This window comes from Gasterosteus aculeatus, chromosome 16 (assembly GCF_964276395.1).
Source record: "Gasterosteus aculeatus chromosome 16, fGasAcu3.hap1.1, whole genome shotgun sequence".
NCBI lineage: Eukaryota > Metazoa > Chordata > Actinopteri > Perciformes > Gasterosteidae > Gasterosteus > Gasterosteus aculeatus.
Window position 1 is genome coordinate 12,659,788 of NC_135704.1, and position 12,941 is coordinate 12,672,728.

Genomic DNA, 12,941 nt, shown 5'->3' on the forward strand with positions numbered 1-12,941 from the left:
TTTAAACAAAGCCTAACTGCAAGGTTCGTCGGCGACTTATTACACTGTATCGGCCTTTCTGACCATCTAATAATGATGCAAGAGTGTTTAGGTTGCGTTGGGAGTGAGACCGCGTTGCTTGCACACAGCACTGCACTTCCAGCATTTAGCAACATAGCCGCGGCGGTTGTCGGGAAAACTGCAGGACAGACACGCAACCAGACAGGGACGGAGACAGAGTGAGCTTATATTCACAGCTGCAAAAGAGTCTTATGAGCTGTTTGAACATCTTTGATCTCGTGTTTTTGACGGAGACGTCCCAAGGCAGCAGCAGCTTAGCTTCCCTCAATCAACAAACTTGAAAAGGGTTGCTTAAATGTATTCTTTTAATTAATTATTGCTTTATTACTTTGCTTATGAACCCCATTCCAGACTGCCCTAAAGGCCAATGGAAAAATAAAGACATGACGAAAAGAGCTCAGAGAGCTGGCTGGAAAATGGAGCATCTGCTCAACAGAGGGACGTGAACTGGGATTTGCACGTATTTCTGTCAAATTTGAACACGTGCTAAAATGTCTGCATGCATAATTTCATTAGGCATTCACAGGGAAGTCCAGAAGCTGCACCATTCCAGTTTCTTTGTTTTTTTATGTGTTATAACACACCCTTAAATGATTTCCCACTATGCAACATGAAATACAAAAACACCTCCCTCCATTTGGTCCACATTATCATTGTAGTGTGCACAGTAACTGGGAGGGGAGACAATGGCTTTATTAAATGGCTTCATAATAAATCCCTGCTCCAGATAGAACCCATTGCATTAAACTGTACATAGTTAATTAATTAAAAAATCTGAATGAAGACTTTGGAAAATCTCCGGTACAAGTGATTATATACTGCTCAAGTTACATTCATCATCCTTTTATATATCAGATGCTTCTGAAGACAATCTGGTAATCGGGAGTGAATCAGGAAATGCAGTTAGTGTTCGTATTTGGCTTTGTGAGTCCTATCAAGGAGGATTTGGAAAATCCTAGCCCGGTGAAAGACCCCAACATTGTTCCACCCTAATAAACAAGAAAAGTAGAGAGGAGCTCTGGGATTGATAGAGCGATGGGCGCAGATATTGCAGCAGGGAGTATTTCCATTGTCATTATATAACTTAATGGTTTCGAAGGGAAACCTTTAAACTTTTATCAGCTGTAATAAATTCTGTGTCACATTGGGACTCGGGCCCATTAAAACAAATGAATGCATTCTGTTGTGGAGGAAGCCCAATTTGGGTTTGATTCATTGCAACACAACTGCCGATTTGGTAATATAATTGTCATGTTTTCTAAATGTTTCTAGCACCCACGAGACAGAGGAACATTCATAAGCACTCACACACGTACGAACACTCGTGGATAACACTGCTTTGGTTCCTCCACATGTTCCCAGTAATTATAGACATATATTTTATCTGGACGATAAGCAAAACACACACACACACACACACACACACAATTTACCATTCACATAATACCCCCTATTGACTCCAATTTCCTACAACAACAAATAGAGACGCACATGGTCTCGCTCGCTGGCACACACTCATCATGTGGCATAGATAATGAGTACTTCCACTTCCACGTAGCAGGTGAGCTTGCCTTAGGCTATCTGGGATGGAAAAGATTAGCGGAGGCTAACAGGATCGAAAAGGAGGGAACGCATGAATAAAAAACAAGAGGAGGATTTAAAAAGCAATAAACCGGCAGGTGCAGGTGTTCTATATTCAAGAGAACATACCTTATTTATAAAGTTCTTAGCAAGGGGGCTCGTGGATACGGACAGATGGTTGTTGGAGAAATGAAAAGAAATTGATATGAGATTATTTGCTTGTCTCTCAAAAGCAAAGAAACCTACAGGAAGGGAAACATATTGCACAAAGTAAGTGGCTCAATTAATGCTTAAATTATTGAAAAAGAAACTCAGTGTTAAATGAATAGAAAAGTCTTTAGTTACATAGTTACAAGTGGAAAACAACCCCGTTTGTTTGTTCATGAACGGCGTTGTTGACAAGGACAGTAAAACAATGCTCCTCTGAGCACTTGGTCCATTGGAAATCATTACAGCTCTGATGTCCCATCGAAACAAAGGAAGAGAAATGCACAAATGAGGGCTACGTGACATCGAGCGCAGGAAAAGAACGCCACAAGAAAAGGTGCAGAGGCGGAAACCGTAGTGCTGAGAACTGATGGTAGGTGAAGACGAAGTGAAGGATAGAAAGGCGCAGGAGCAGGAAGGAGATAGAAGGAGGAAGGAGGGGATGGAGACGCATCTGTTTTGTGTCAGAGACCGGTTACAGATTGATAGCGGGGCTCTGAGAGAGAATGAATGAGACTGAGTAGCGAGAGACAACAGGGATAAGGGGACAGACTAAAGAGGAAAAACAGTGCACGGAGTGTGACAGGCATCGCAGGGAAACAAGCGGCTGATTGGAAGAGACAGACATTATCATAAGCTGCAGGACTCCGAGGGCACGTCTCATACTCTCTCTCTCTGTGTCTCAGTGTCTCTGTCTGTGTGTGTGGGGGGGTGTGTGTCTGTGCTAAAAGTGTAGGTGTTTGTGGATGAGTGTGTTTTTTTTGTGTGAGGGCTGGTTTTAGATGGTGTTGTATCTCATTAGAGAGGCTATTTCTGCACCCAATTTGTGTTAGGTGCAATGTGTGTGTGTGTGTGTGTGTGTGCTCCTGCAAGCATGTGTGTGCTAGTGTGTGTCTGTCTGTCTATGTGAGCTTGTGTGAGACAGAGAGAGCGAGAGAAAAAGATGGAAAGAGCCAGAGATAAGACCAGACAGATAAGAGTATGACTAAGAAAAGAATATCTATGGGGAGAAAAAAAAAAACATAATAAAAGATGAAAGAGAAAGCTCAGTGTGGGAGCAATAAAAGTCTCCATGAAACACTCAAAGAGCTGGTTAGTATCAGGAAGCCATAATGATCAGAACATCAGGGAGGCGGGAGGCCTGAACCAGAGACCGTGTTTGCAGTTTCACTGCCCCATTTCACTGCAGAACTTCCTTTCTTCTCCACACGAGGTGAAAGTCCAGACTGTCGAAAAAATAAGAAACACTCGGGAATCGAAAAGTCAAAGAAAATTTGACGGAATTTTACCTCGACAGGATTTTTAAAGGGTAAAGCTTTTTTCTAAAGAGGCGTCGTTATTTTGTCATTTTTCCAGTTCTACCTAAGGACGGTTCTTCAGAAAGCTTTATCTTCTGATGGTCGTGCCTTAATTTACACCCCTGATGCTATGATACGTCAAACAATTACTCGTAATCCTTCCCATATATTAGCTGTGCAAGACTTTTTTAGAAGTATTTACATTTTGTTACGAAGGCTCGGTGCTAAGATGAGGCTTCTTAAATAAGGGTCGAGGGACTCTGGCTTCGGCCCAGACACAGTAATTATTCTGTTCTCCTCTGAGAAGAAAGAAAGGAGCTCTCGCTAATGTAATCTCAATTTTATCGTCTTTGGGGGCGACACGGGAGGCAATAAAAGGGAGGAAATATAAAAAAAGAAGAGAAAGAGCATCGACTTGAGGAAATGGAAAGACAGGGACTGCAATTTTAGACTCTCAATAGAGAAGGGATAATATCAATGCACAGTCATGCTGATGTCTTCTTCCCGAGCTTCTGTGGCAGCCCACATTTATATTACAGTCAGTGAAGCAATTCTCCCCCTGTATGCACGATGATTTAGGGAGCATCAGATATACAAAGTATCCCCTCTCACCCCTTTGTCTGTAAAATGAAATCAATAAAGTGTGTTGTTGATGATGTTGTGTGTACTGCTTAAGAAGATTTTACTAGTTTTTTTATGATCTTATGTACCGTACTCAATTGAGTCTGTGAACCTAGTTTCGGTTGTCTTTATTTTATTTATTAGATATTTTCACAAGTGGTTGGTGTGTATATTGTTATGTGACATGAAGTCAAACTCAAACAACATACTGTCTGCCATACGTATGAGATCATTTACCGATTGTGTGCAGAGGAATCTGTTTAATCCCAACACAAAAACACTAAGTCCATGTAAACCGGACACATTAAAGCTCACTTTATAGCCTGTAAACACTTTTAGGAAGCCCTGACTTTGTGCTGACCGATCTGACTGATCTGTTTTATGTGTGCAACTACTGTGATTGTGTGTTGCCAAACTCATTATCGCACTGCGACGCGAGACTGTGCTGCAAACGTGTTGCTTTATGCTTTTTTTAGAAGGTATATTGGTCACCGTCCTGGATTAGCCTGGTAGCATATGCTAATTAACCTTTAGCGCAGAGTACAGCTGACATTCGTATTTTGTAAGTAGTCTGACATCAAGCAAAGTTCCACCACCGTAAAAATGTTACCATGATGGCGGTGTAAAGTCAAATTAAAGTAAAGTAAAATGAATGTACAGTACATGGCTGAAATGTCATGGCAGTGTACTCCGCTGTTTTTAAGACAATTAACCACAAGTGTGCGTGTGTGGCAGTGTGTATACTTAGTACATATGTGTGATTTATTATATGTGTGAATGTCACTTCATGATTGTGTACAATGGGAGATTAATCTTGACTCATCTACATTTTCCATTGACCCTGTGTGTGTGTGTGCGTGTGCGTGTGCGTGTGTGTGTGTGTGTGTGTGTTGCAGGCAATGCCATGAGAGCTTTAACAGGAGAGCTTTTTGAGTCAGGAGGCCAGAGGGGTTGTGACTCAGCTCACGACTGGTGGGTGGTGTATGTTCATGCAGACACGTGTTTGTGTGCAATATGTGAACACGTGAAAGGGCACCAGATGATAAGGATGATTACGGTGTGTAAGTGGATGTGTTAAGTTACTTTAGAACGTCTAATCTTTCTCACTACAGTGACACCATGTGGAACCCCTAACCCTTACATTAGTTATATAATTATTTATTATACAAATGTAATACTACCATATGTACTCACAGAGGTTAAGCTTATGAATACAATTCGCTGCCGAACTGTAAATATGAAAACAAAACTTCAGAATACAAACGCCTTGCTTGGAGCCTGAAAAGCGTATAGACCAGAGTGGTTGAAGAAAGAGGAGATAGGATAGAAGACAGAGGAAAGCCGTGGAACCAAAAGGAAGGAGCCACTTGTGAAAGGATCACTAAAAAAAACAACAAAGGAATAAATGGACAGCGCAGAGAAAGCAACAAAGCCACAGAGTCAAAGCGAGCGAGATGGATGAGAGAGGGGGGTAAAGACAATGAGAGCCAGAAAGACAAAGGCAGACGAGGAGAAGAAATATCCCCCAAAGGGCTTGGCTCATATTGAGGCAGACAGACAAACAAAACAGTCAGCCTGACAACCCTACTTACCGGGCCGATTCGGATTTATACTTCAGTGTGGTGCGCAGATCAAGCATCCTTAATCATTGGAAGTTGGGAAAATTCCAAACTCGCCTTGGGATCTACAGTGACACACGATTCACCCTTCCGACCTCAGACTGTGGTTCCCACGACGACTCTCCCTCCGTGTTAATTCTTTAAAAGAAATCTAGGTCTTGAAAGACGGCAGAATAAACCACCAGTATCCCAACAGCGTGGCTTTTATGGGACAAATTATTGTGACGCGTATTGTGACGAATCGAATTGTTTTAATGAGACACTGTTATGCCTGAGTAATAGTAAAAGACTTTATAGATGTCAGCCCTCTTAGCTGCAACAGGCTCTGTTGTGCAGAATGTTCCTCGGGCTTTTTTCTACAATCTGTTGTTGTGACATTTGAGTAATGGCAGAAAAGGCCTTGCCTCTCCTCCAGTCACGTGGCTCGTTGCAGGCCATTCTTTTCAGTTCAGACAAGAAAGTGGAATAAGAAGATATCAAATCGTGCCCCTTCTTTATGCCTAATATTGGGAGGCCTTTGTGCTTGTGTGCTCAGTTAACATTACAAACTATTGTGTGCTGGGAATTTGATATATATAAATATACTGTACATATATTTGTGTTTATATGTACTTATAGCTACTGTATCTCTCTGGCTTTGGAACGAACAAGTCCAATCATACTTATTGCAGAAAGCGTTGACAAGAAAAGGAATCCAAAATGACACACTGCATCGTTTACTCTCTAGATGTCAAACGCACAAGGCCACACCCCAGTGATGCAATGAGGCAGGTGTTTTTGATCAGCTGGAAATGACAAAGGCACCTGTGTTGACATCACTGAAATGCCATGCGTTACTGTCTGAGCACACGGATGGAGGAGTTTGAAATAAATGGAAAAACAACTGGAGTATATACAGTATGTGTGTTGTCAAAGTTATGGGAACTATTTATTTGTGCTCACAGATTAGTTTAGGAACTGATTATACGAAGGGAGGGAGAGAAGTATTTTACAATTGGGGAAAAATAAAATATCTAAATGGTTTCCATGTGTGTTTCCTGTCTTTTTCCCAGAGCAAAGGACAATACAGAGGTGGAGGTCTTTCAAGGATAAAGTGATACTTAAATTTATCTGGGAGACCTTCGCATTTCTTTTGCCCGAATCCTACGTTCTGGGTTGAGTGTTGTTTCACGCACGGCAGATGCCTGTTTTTTCTCGTGCTTTTCGCGTTTTGAAGTTGCCTGATGACTTTTACCACTTCTACATGAAGCCATAGTAGATTCTTCCCTCTTTATTCAGTTACACACACTATTCAGCAATTGATGCTCATAGCTCACCAACCGCGCATTAATCCGCAAATGAAAAAAGTGTTCGGCAAATGCCTTCTATTTAAAAAACATTTCTTTCCATTGATATATATATATATATATGGGATTTAATCCATGGGATTAATACACATTCATGTTCATATTCATATATATAAACATACACTTAGATTTAGTTTAGTTTGGAGGATCCAAACACACACATGCACACACACACACACACACACACACACACACACACACATTCCAGCATGTCGTTTTCATTAAGAGACTTGTACTTTAGCTCTTAATCATATGAGGAGAGGGGGAAAAAAGGGATGACCTACATATGTTTGATGATGAAAAAAAGCTCGACCTCCCTCCCGCCACTCCCTTCATCTCTCTTTTCTCCTTTAGTCCTTTTTTTTTGCTCATTACCACCATTTTCCTTCCAACGGAGTGACTCAACATTTTCGTCTCCCTCACCCATGAGCACCCGACTCAGGAAACGTTGTCTCATAATGAACCATGATCAAGTACAAAATTGCTAAAGCCTGTTCTGCAAAATGCCCAGCGTAGATATATTGGCTTAGAATGTAAGAATCCATCTTATTAATGATGAAATTAGACCTTTATACAATTCCCAAAGCGCCAGAACTTTTTAACCTATTTTACTGCGTCTCTGTTTGTGAGTTCTGTGTTTGCTTTTGACTCTGGTATTTTGTATTAACACACTTGGTTCCTACGTCTGCACACAAGCGTCATTGCAGCTGGCACTGTTATTTTGTCTCTACATCCAGTACCTGACATTTAGGATTTTCTTTTTCTTTCTGGAGAGCCCGTATCTTGGTCTTAGAATATTTGCAGATGATGTCTTAATTTCATTTTTTTCTATAAGCGCTTCTCCTCCCTCCGCCTGTACCTCTCTCTACCAACACACGGATGAAGCCCTCTTATTTTAATCCCTGCAGACCTTCCGATCTGGATAAAAAACTGCAATTTTGATGCAGATTGGATCTCTCATGTTCTCACATCAAAGAACTGCAGTGGTGGACTTCTTTTCCGGATTTCAGCTTCTATGTCCCTGTTTTCCCCTCAACGTCTCTTCTATCCGACTGTTTCCCCCCCGTCGCAGGCTCTCGTCGCTTCTGTCCCTTCTTCGCTTCATCATCCGTTTTCTCTTTTCACAGCCAGTGGCCATCTCTCCATCCCGGGCTGTCTCTCTTCATCTCCCTCCTCCCTCCTCACATCAATATTCCTCAATCTCTCCTTCTTCCCGTAAACAAAGTGACCCTTCAGCCCGCTGTCGCCTCTCCGCCTGCAGACTCCTCGCCTTCTCTCCCCCTTCTCTCCCCCTTCTCTCCCTCTCCCGTGGGTAAGCATGACCCATTCTTTGATCATCCTCTTGTCATTACGCCCCTGAACCCTTCCCCGTCTTTCCTCGTGTCCCTCCCTCCCCCCTCTTTCTCTCTCTCTCTCTCTCTTTCTCTCATCCCTCAGTTCCTCTTACTCTCTTCTTCTAATCTTCTCCAGTGATGACAAATACTTCTATCATTCTTCAGCCATCTCTCGCGAGCGTGGCCTCCCCTTCTCACTCCTTCAATCTTTCATGTCATCTCACTTCTCCGATGTCCTTTGCAAACAGCCTTCTCTCCTTTAATGTTACACATACAAAAAACGGACAGCCAAATATTACAACCCAGTCTCACAGCAAAACGTGTCGTAGCTACGTTGTGGAACGTGGTATTCTCCCGCTTTTGGGGAGAAAGCGTGAGGGTAGAACGTTTTAGTTGCAACTAGGTCACGTGACTATCAACTTCAGCTAAAAAAAGAAAATGGCGGACTGTCGGTCTATTATCTGTGAAAATCACAATATTTTAAGAAAGCATCAGCATTTGTATGCATTTCGATGGCATTTCTAGCGAGAAGTATGCGTTATATTTTCATAATGTTCTATCAGAGAATGTAGAAGACCTTCCGTTTATTAGTTTCTAGTGGCGTAGTTGTAAATGAATGGGCCAAAATAAAACGTAGTATTGTCACGATTCACGAAAGCGTGAGAATACCACGTTCCACAACGTAGCTATTACACGTTTGGCCGTGAGACTGGATCGAATATTAAGCGCATACAGTTTGTGTCTTTTTTAACACCTCAATACACAACATTGGGCATAAATGTGCTACCGTAACATGGAGAGATTTGTGGAGACCCCAAAAGTTTTCCCACAGCAAAATTGTTTAAAAAGCACCTCTGTGTGCAGCAACCTCAATATTTACTGTGTTGGAGGTGAAGGGCATAGACCAAAACGGTGGTACGGAATTATTTAGATTTTCTTAAAAGAAACAATAGCACAGATTATAAATTCCCATTTTCAGAATAAGATATTGCTTTAACTTAGTTAGTTAAATTGTACGTATTGAGTCACTTTAATGCTACAGATGGTAATGTGGGGTTCATTTTCTACACATGCTTCCTGCTCAAATGTCCATTACTCCTCCCTTTATCCTCTTCTCTTGTCAATTTTCCTTTTGTTGCGGGACAGAACAACTCAGGTTTCTCTTTGCTTTTTGAGGACTACATCTTCTCAGCATATCTCTCCAAAAGCATCGTCTTCAACGCGGCTTTTGATCAACGTCTCGCAATTATTTTCAGTCACTCAGCATCACTTCCGTCTTCTTCTTTTGTTCTTTCCAAATCATTACATGTCTTCTCTTAGTTCCACCACCTGTTCATCTCTGTCATTATCTTTCTCGTAAAGTATAAAACAGTATGACAACCCCCCCCCCCCCCCTCCCCCTTCTGACTCACTTCTACTTCAATTTGTCGGCATCATGTTGGTCACACCTGGAGCCCTCCTCCCATCGCTGTGCCTCCCCTCTCCGTACCGTCGCTCCTCTTTCCCACTCTGACCATCACGGCACGTTTCCATTATTCATTCCTCCTCCGCGTCGTATCCCTCTGCTCCTCATCACCAGCCTGGACCCTGTCACGATGCGTTATAAGGGGGGGGTATCTGGTCTAGTTGTGAATGCTTCAAAATGGCTTCATGCTGTACTTTCATATTGCGGCCACACATTTAATATCAAACATTTTGTCAGGAACTGGGACAAGATTCTTTTTGTTGTTGTTATCAATTTCGTTTTGTGTTCATATACGTTTGTTTGAATCTGTCGGGGATGCGACTTCCTTTTCTGGAAGTTATAATATGTTATTTTGCAGGAACAAATTAAACTGCTAAATACAACCTCTAATATACTCTTAGATTAGATTACTCTGAAATTGCTTTCTCTCCCCTCAGCTATTTTCATTTCCACCTCGTTGTCTTTTGACATTTTATATTTATTTTATGATCCTTAATGAGCTGGGGCCCACTGAGTAGTTTCCTTAATAGTAATTACAGCCTCTCCCCATATTACTTGGTGAGAGAATTCCTCCGGTGGTGTAACAGGGCATTCACTTATTTTTTCTAATACAAATCCGGAAAGACATGGAATATGTTTTTATCCAATTTTAACAACAAAGATCAGCGTTTCTTTTTTCTGATTTGGATTTTCCTGTTTTATTTAGCATTTAATGTTCAAGCGTTCGTGCTTTAAAATAAACAGAGAAAGTCTGACCCTGAAAACGTCCTGCTGAGAAGTCTTGTAACCACAGACAAATGGACGACGGCTGCCGTGTAGTCTGCTGGAAGCGTGTCATACACAGGGACTAACATGCCTGAGACACATGTGTGAGTGTGCGCGTTTGAGTTTGTAGCTTGAGGTGTTAGAAGTGCGAGCAGGCCTCGCTTTGAAAGCCTATAATTCTCCTAAATTACACACAGCGCTCTGACATGTTCTTCTAACTGGGAGTAGTTCAGCGCTTTGCAGCAGTTGTTTGTTTTTTTTGGCCCTGAATCAAAGTGTGCCTGGGCATAGAAACACCTGAAAGCTGTTGCTCCCGAGGGCGAAACTGAAAAACCGATGAGTGTTGTAGCCAAATTCTGTCATCAAGGACAGGAAGAGAGATGAAGCAGAGTCCCTGTTTGTGTGTGTGTGTGTGTGTGTGTGTGTGTATATAATACGCTTCAATTGTCCCATTAGCCCAGTTATTTATCTGTTTCTCATCAAACCCCGCCTCACTAAACACTTCCTGTCCACGAAAAGGGGCTGAACATTAAAGGTTACAGGGTCGCAGTGTGTCAGTCTGTGACTGTGAATGTGCACTTGTGCATTTGTGTCTCCGTGTAGCGACGGCTGAACGTCTTGTGTTTGTCACCATCAGGTACTTCTACACTAATAAGATAATTAGTGTTTCTGTGCGTGTTTTTTACGTTTTTGCGGTTGGATCACAGGAGTGTACATGTGGAAATGAGTGCCGACATGCCGGTGCAAGTGATCTGTTCCCCACCTGAAACTCCATGCCTGGTGAGGGGAGATTTGGACCATATGGTACACAACAGGAAACATACTTATCACACGCAACACACAGCGGCATGAGAACACAACATGGTCTGGCACAGCGCAACGACCCCCCCGCACCCCCCCCCCCAGCCCCCGGAGTCTCGGGAATCATCAGAGTAAGAGCTACCTTCATCATACAAAAGAAAACGTGCAGAGATTGAGAAGGCTTAGAGCTGGTGTGTGTGTGTGTGTGTGTGTGTGTGTGTGTGTGTGTGCGTTTTGTGAAAATGTTCCCCAGCAGAGACAGCATTTCATCTCCTGCAGTCTATCTGACACCGTCACAATTTGCCCGGTGCTGCTGGAAACAGAACACCTCTAATCTCAAAAACTAATACATACATTCACAACAATGTGCCTCTGCAGCACTGCTATTCATGATATATATCTATATATTTATAGATATATATTAGCATAGGGCTACACATGCAGACATATTATCCTCTCTGTACGGTGTCCTTGAACATATATTTACATGCACAGATACACACACAAATCAAATTGACACTAGCAGCAGTAGCATAGAGCCTCTTTATGGTTCATTCATTCATTTAATAACCTAATTCTCTCTTTGTGTGTCTCCATCACACACATCTCATGGGGCCGTAATGGTGCTTTGCCAAGACAATCTATTGTGGTAGGTAAGACCAAGCATATTATTCAAACAGAAGAACAGGTGTGCTCAACTCAGCTGTTCTTCAGAGGGAAATGCAACACCCGCCTCTTTTAAAGGCAGCACTCTCATAATTGTGAGTAACACTTTTAATAATGCACAGAAGCAGAACGGAACGGAGGAGTTTCAGCTGCAGACTTTCCTCACAATTTCTCCAATTATATTCACCAAAACGAGAAACAGATTTTGATGGACAATATTGTCCTTGTGCTGGTTTCTCAGGTTCAGTTAGAGAATAGCGGATATGTTGAATATTTTATGTCCAGTGTTGGCCAAATCTTTTCCCCCTTGATTCACAAAACTTTTAATGTTGTGCTTTGTATATTTCATCCAGGGCCCTGGGCTTTTCAAACCATTGCAGTTAATGTTAGCTTTAATTTTGAGGGAATGATACAAGGCATAAAAGGGGCCAAAGAGGGTGCTCCTTGTTGGGCACGGACGGTATAGATTGTAATGCTGTTGGATGGCTTCTCCACAGAGGTCAGTTGTGTTTGTAAGAGAACCTCTGCCAAACAGAGTAACTCTGCCCTCATTTTATGTATAAAAATAGATTTTTGTTTTCCTTCCACAGCCAACACTCTGTGAAGCAACTATGTCTTGTTGGTCTCCAATTATCTTTTGAATCTTCTTATTATGACACTGCATGAACAGGCATATGATGTACTCTCAAAATGGACATGTTGTTAGTTGAATTAAAAGGATTTAGCGTTTTCTTTTGCACAGTTGGATGAGATCAGTGCATGACCCAAAAGACTGCTAGTCTGAATTTAAACTGACACAGCAAAAGAGCTTGTTGACGCTCAATAAAGTCCAGGACGTCACTGCACCCAACTGTACTGTCAAGAAAAAAACAAATTATTTTTTGTTACTTTCATGTGGATGTTGGAATGACTCAAATAATATCTGAGAAGTTCAGAGCTTAAGAAGAGTGATTGTGCTGTAAATTGCGACTGACTGTTTAGCTGCTACCATCCTTTTTGCCTCCCAGCTACAGTTTAACACTAAAAGAAGACATCATCTTTTAAGGTCCATACTTTTTGCAATAGAACATGTTTACATTCTCTGTTTTGCAATAGTAACTTTGTTGGATGTGCAGGTTTTTCCAAATTCACTTTCTTCCTCTTTTTTTATTTTTGCTACTTGATTAAAAAACAAAACT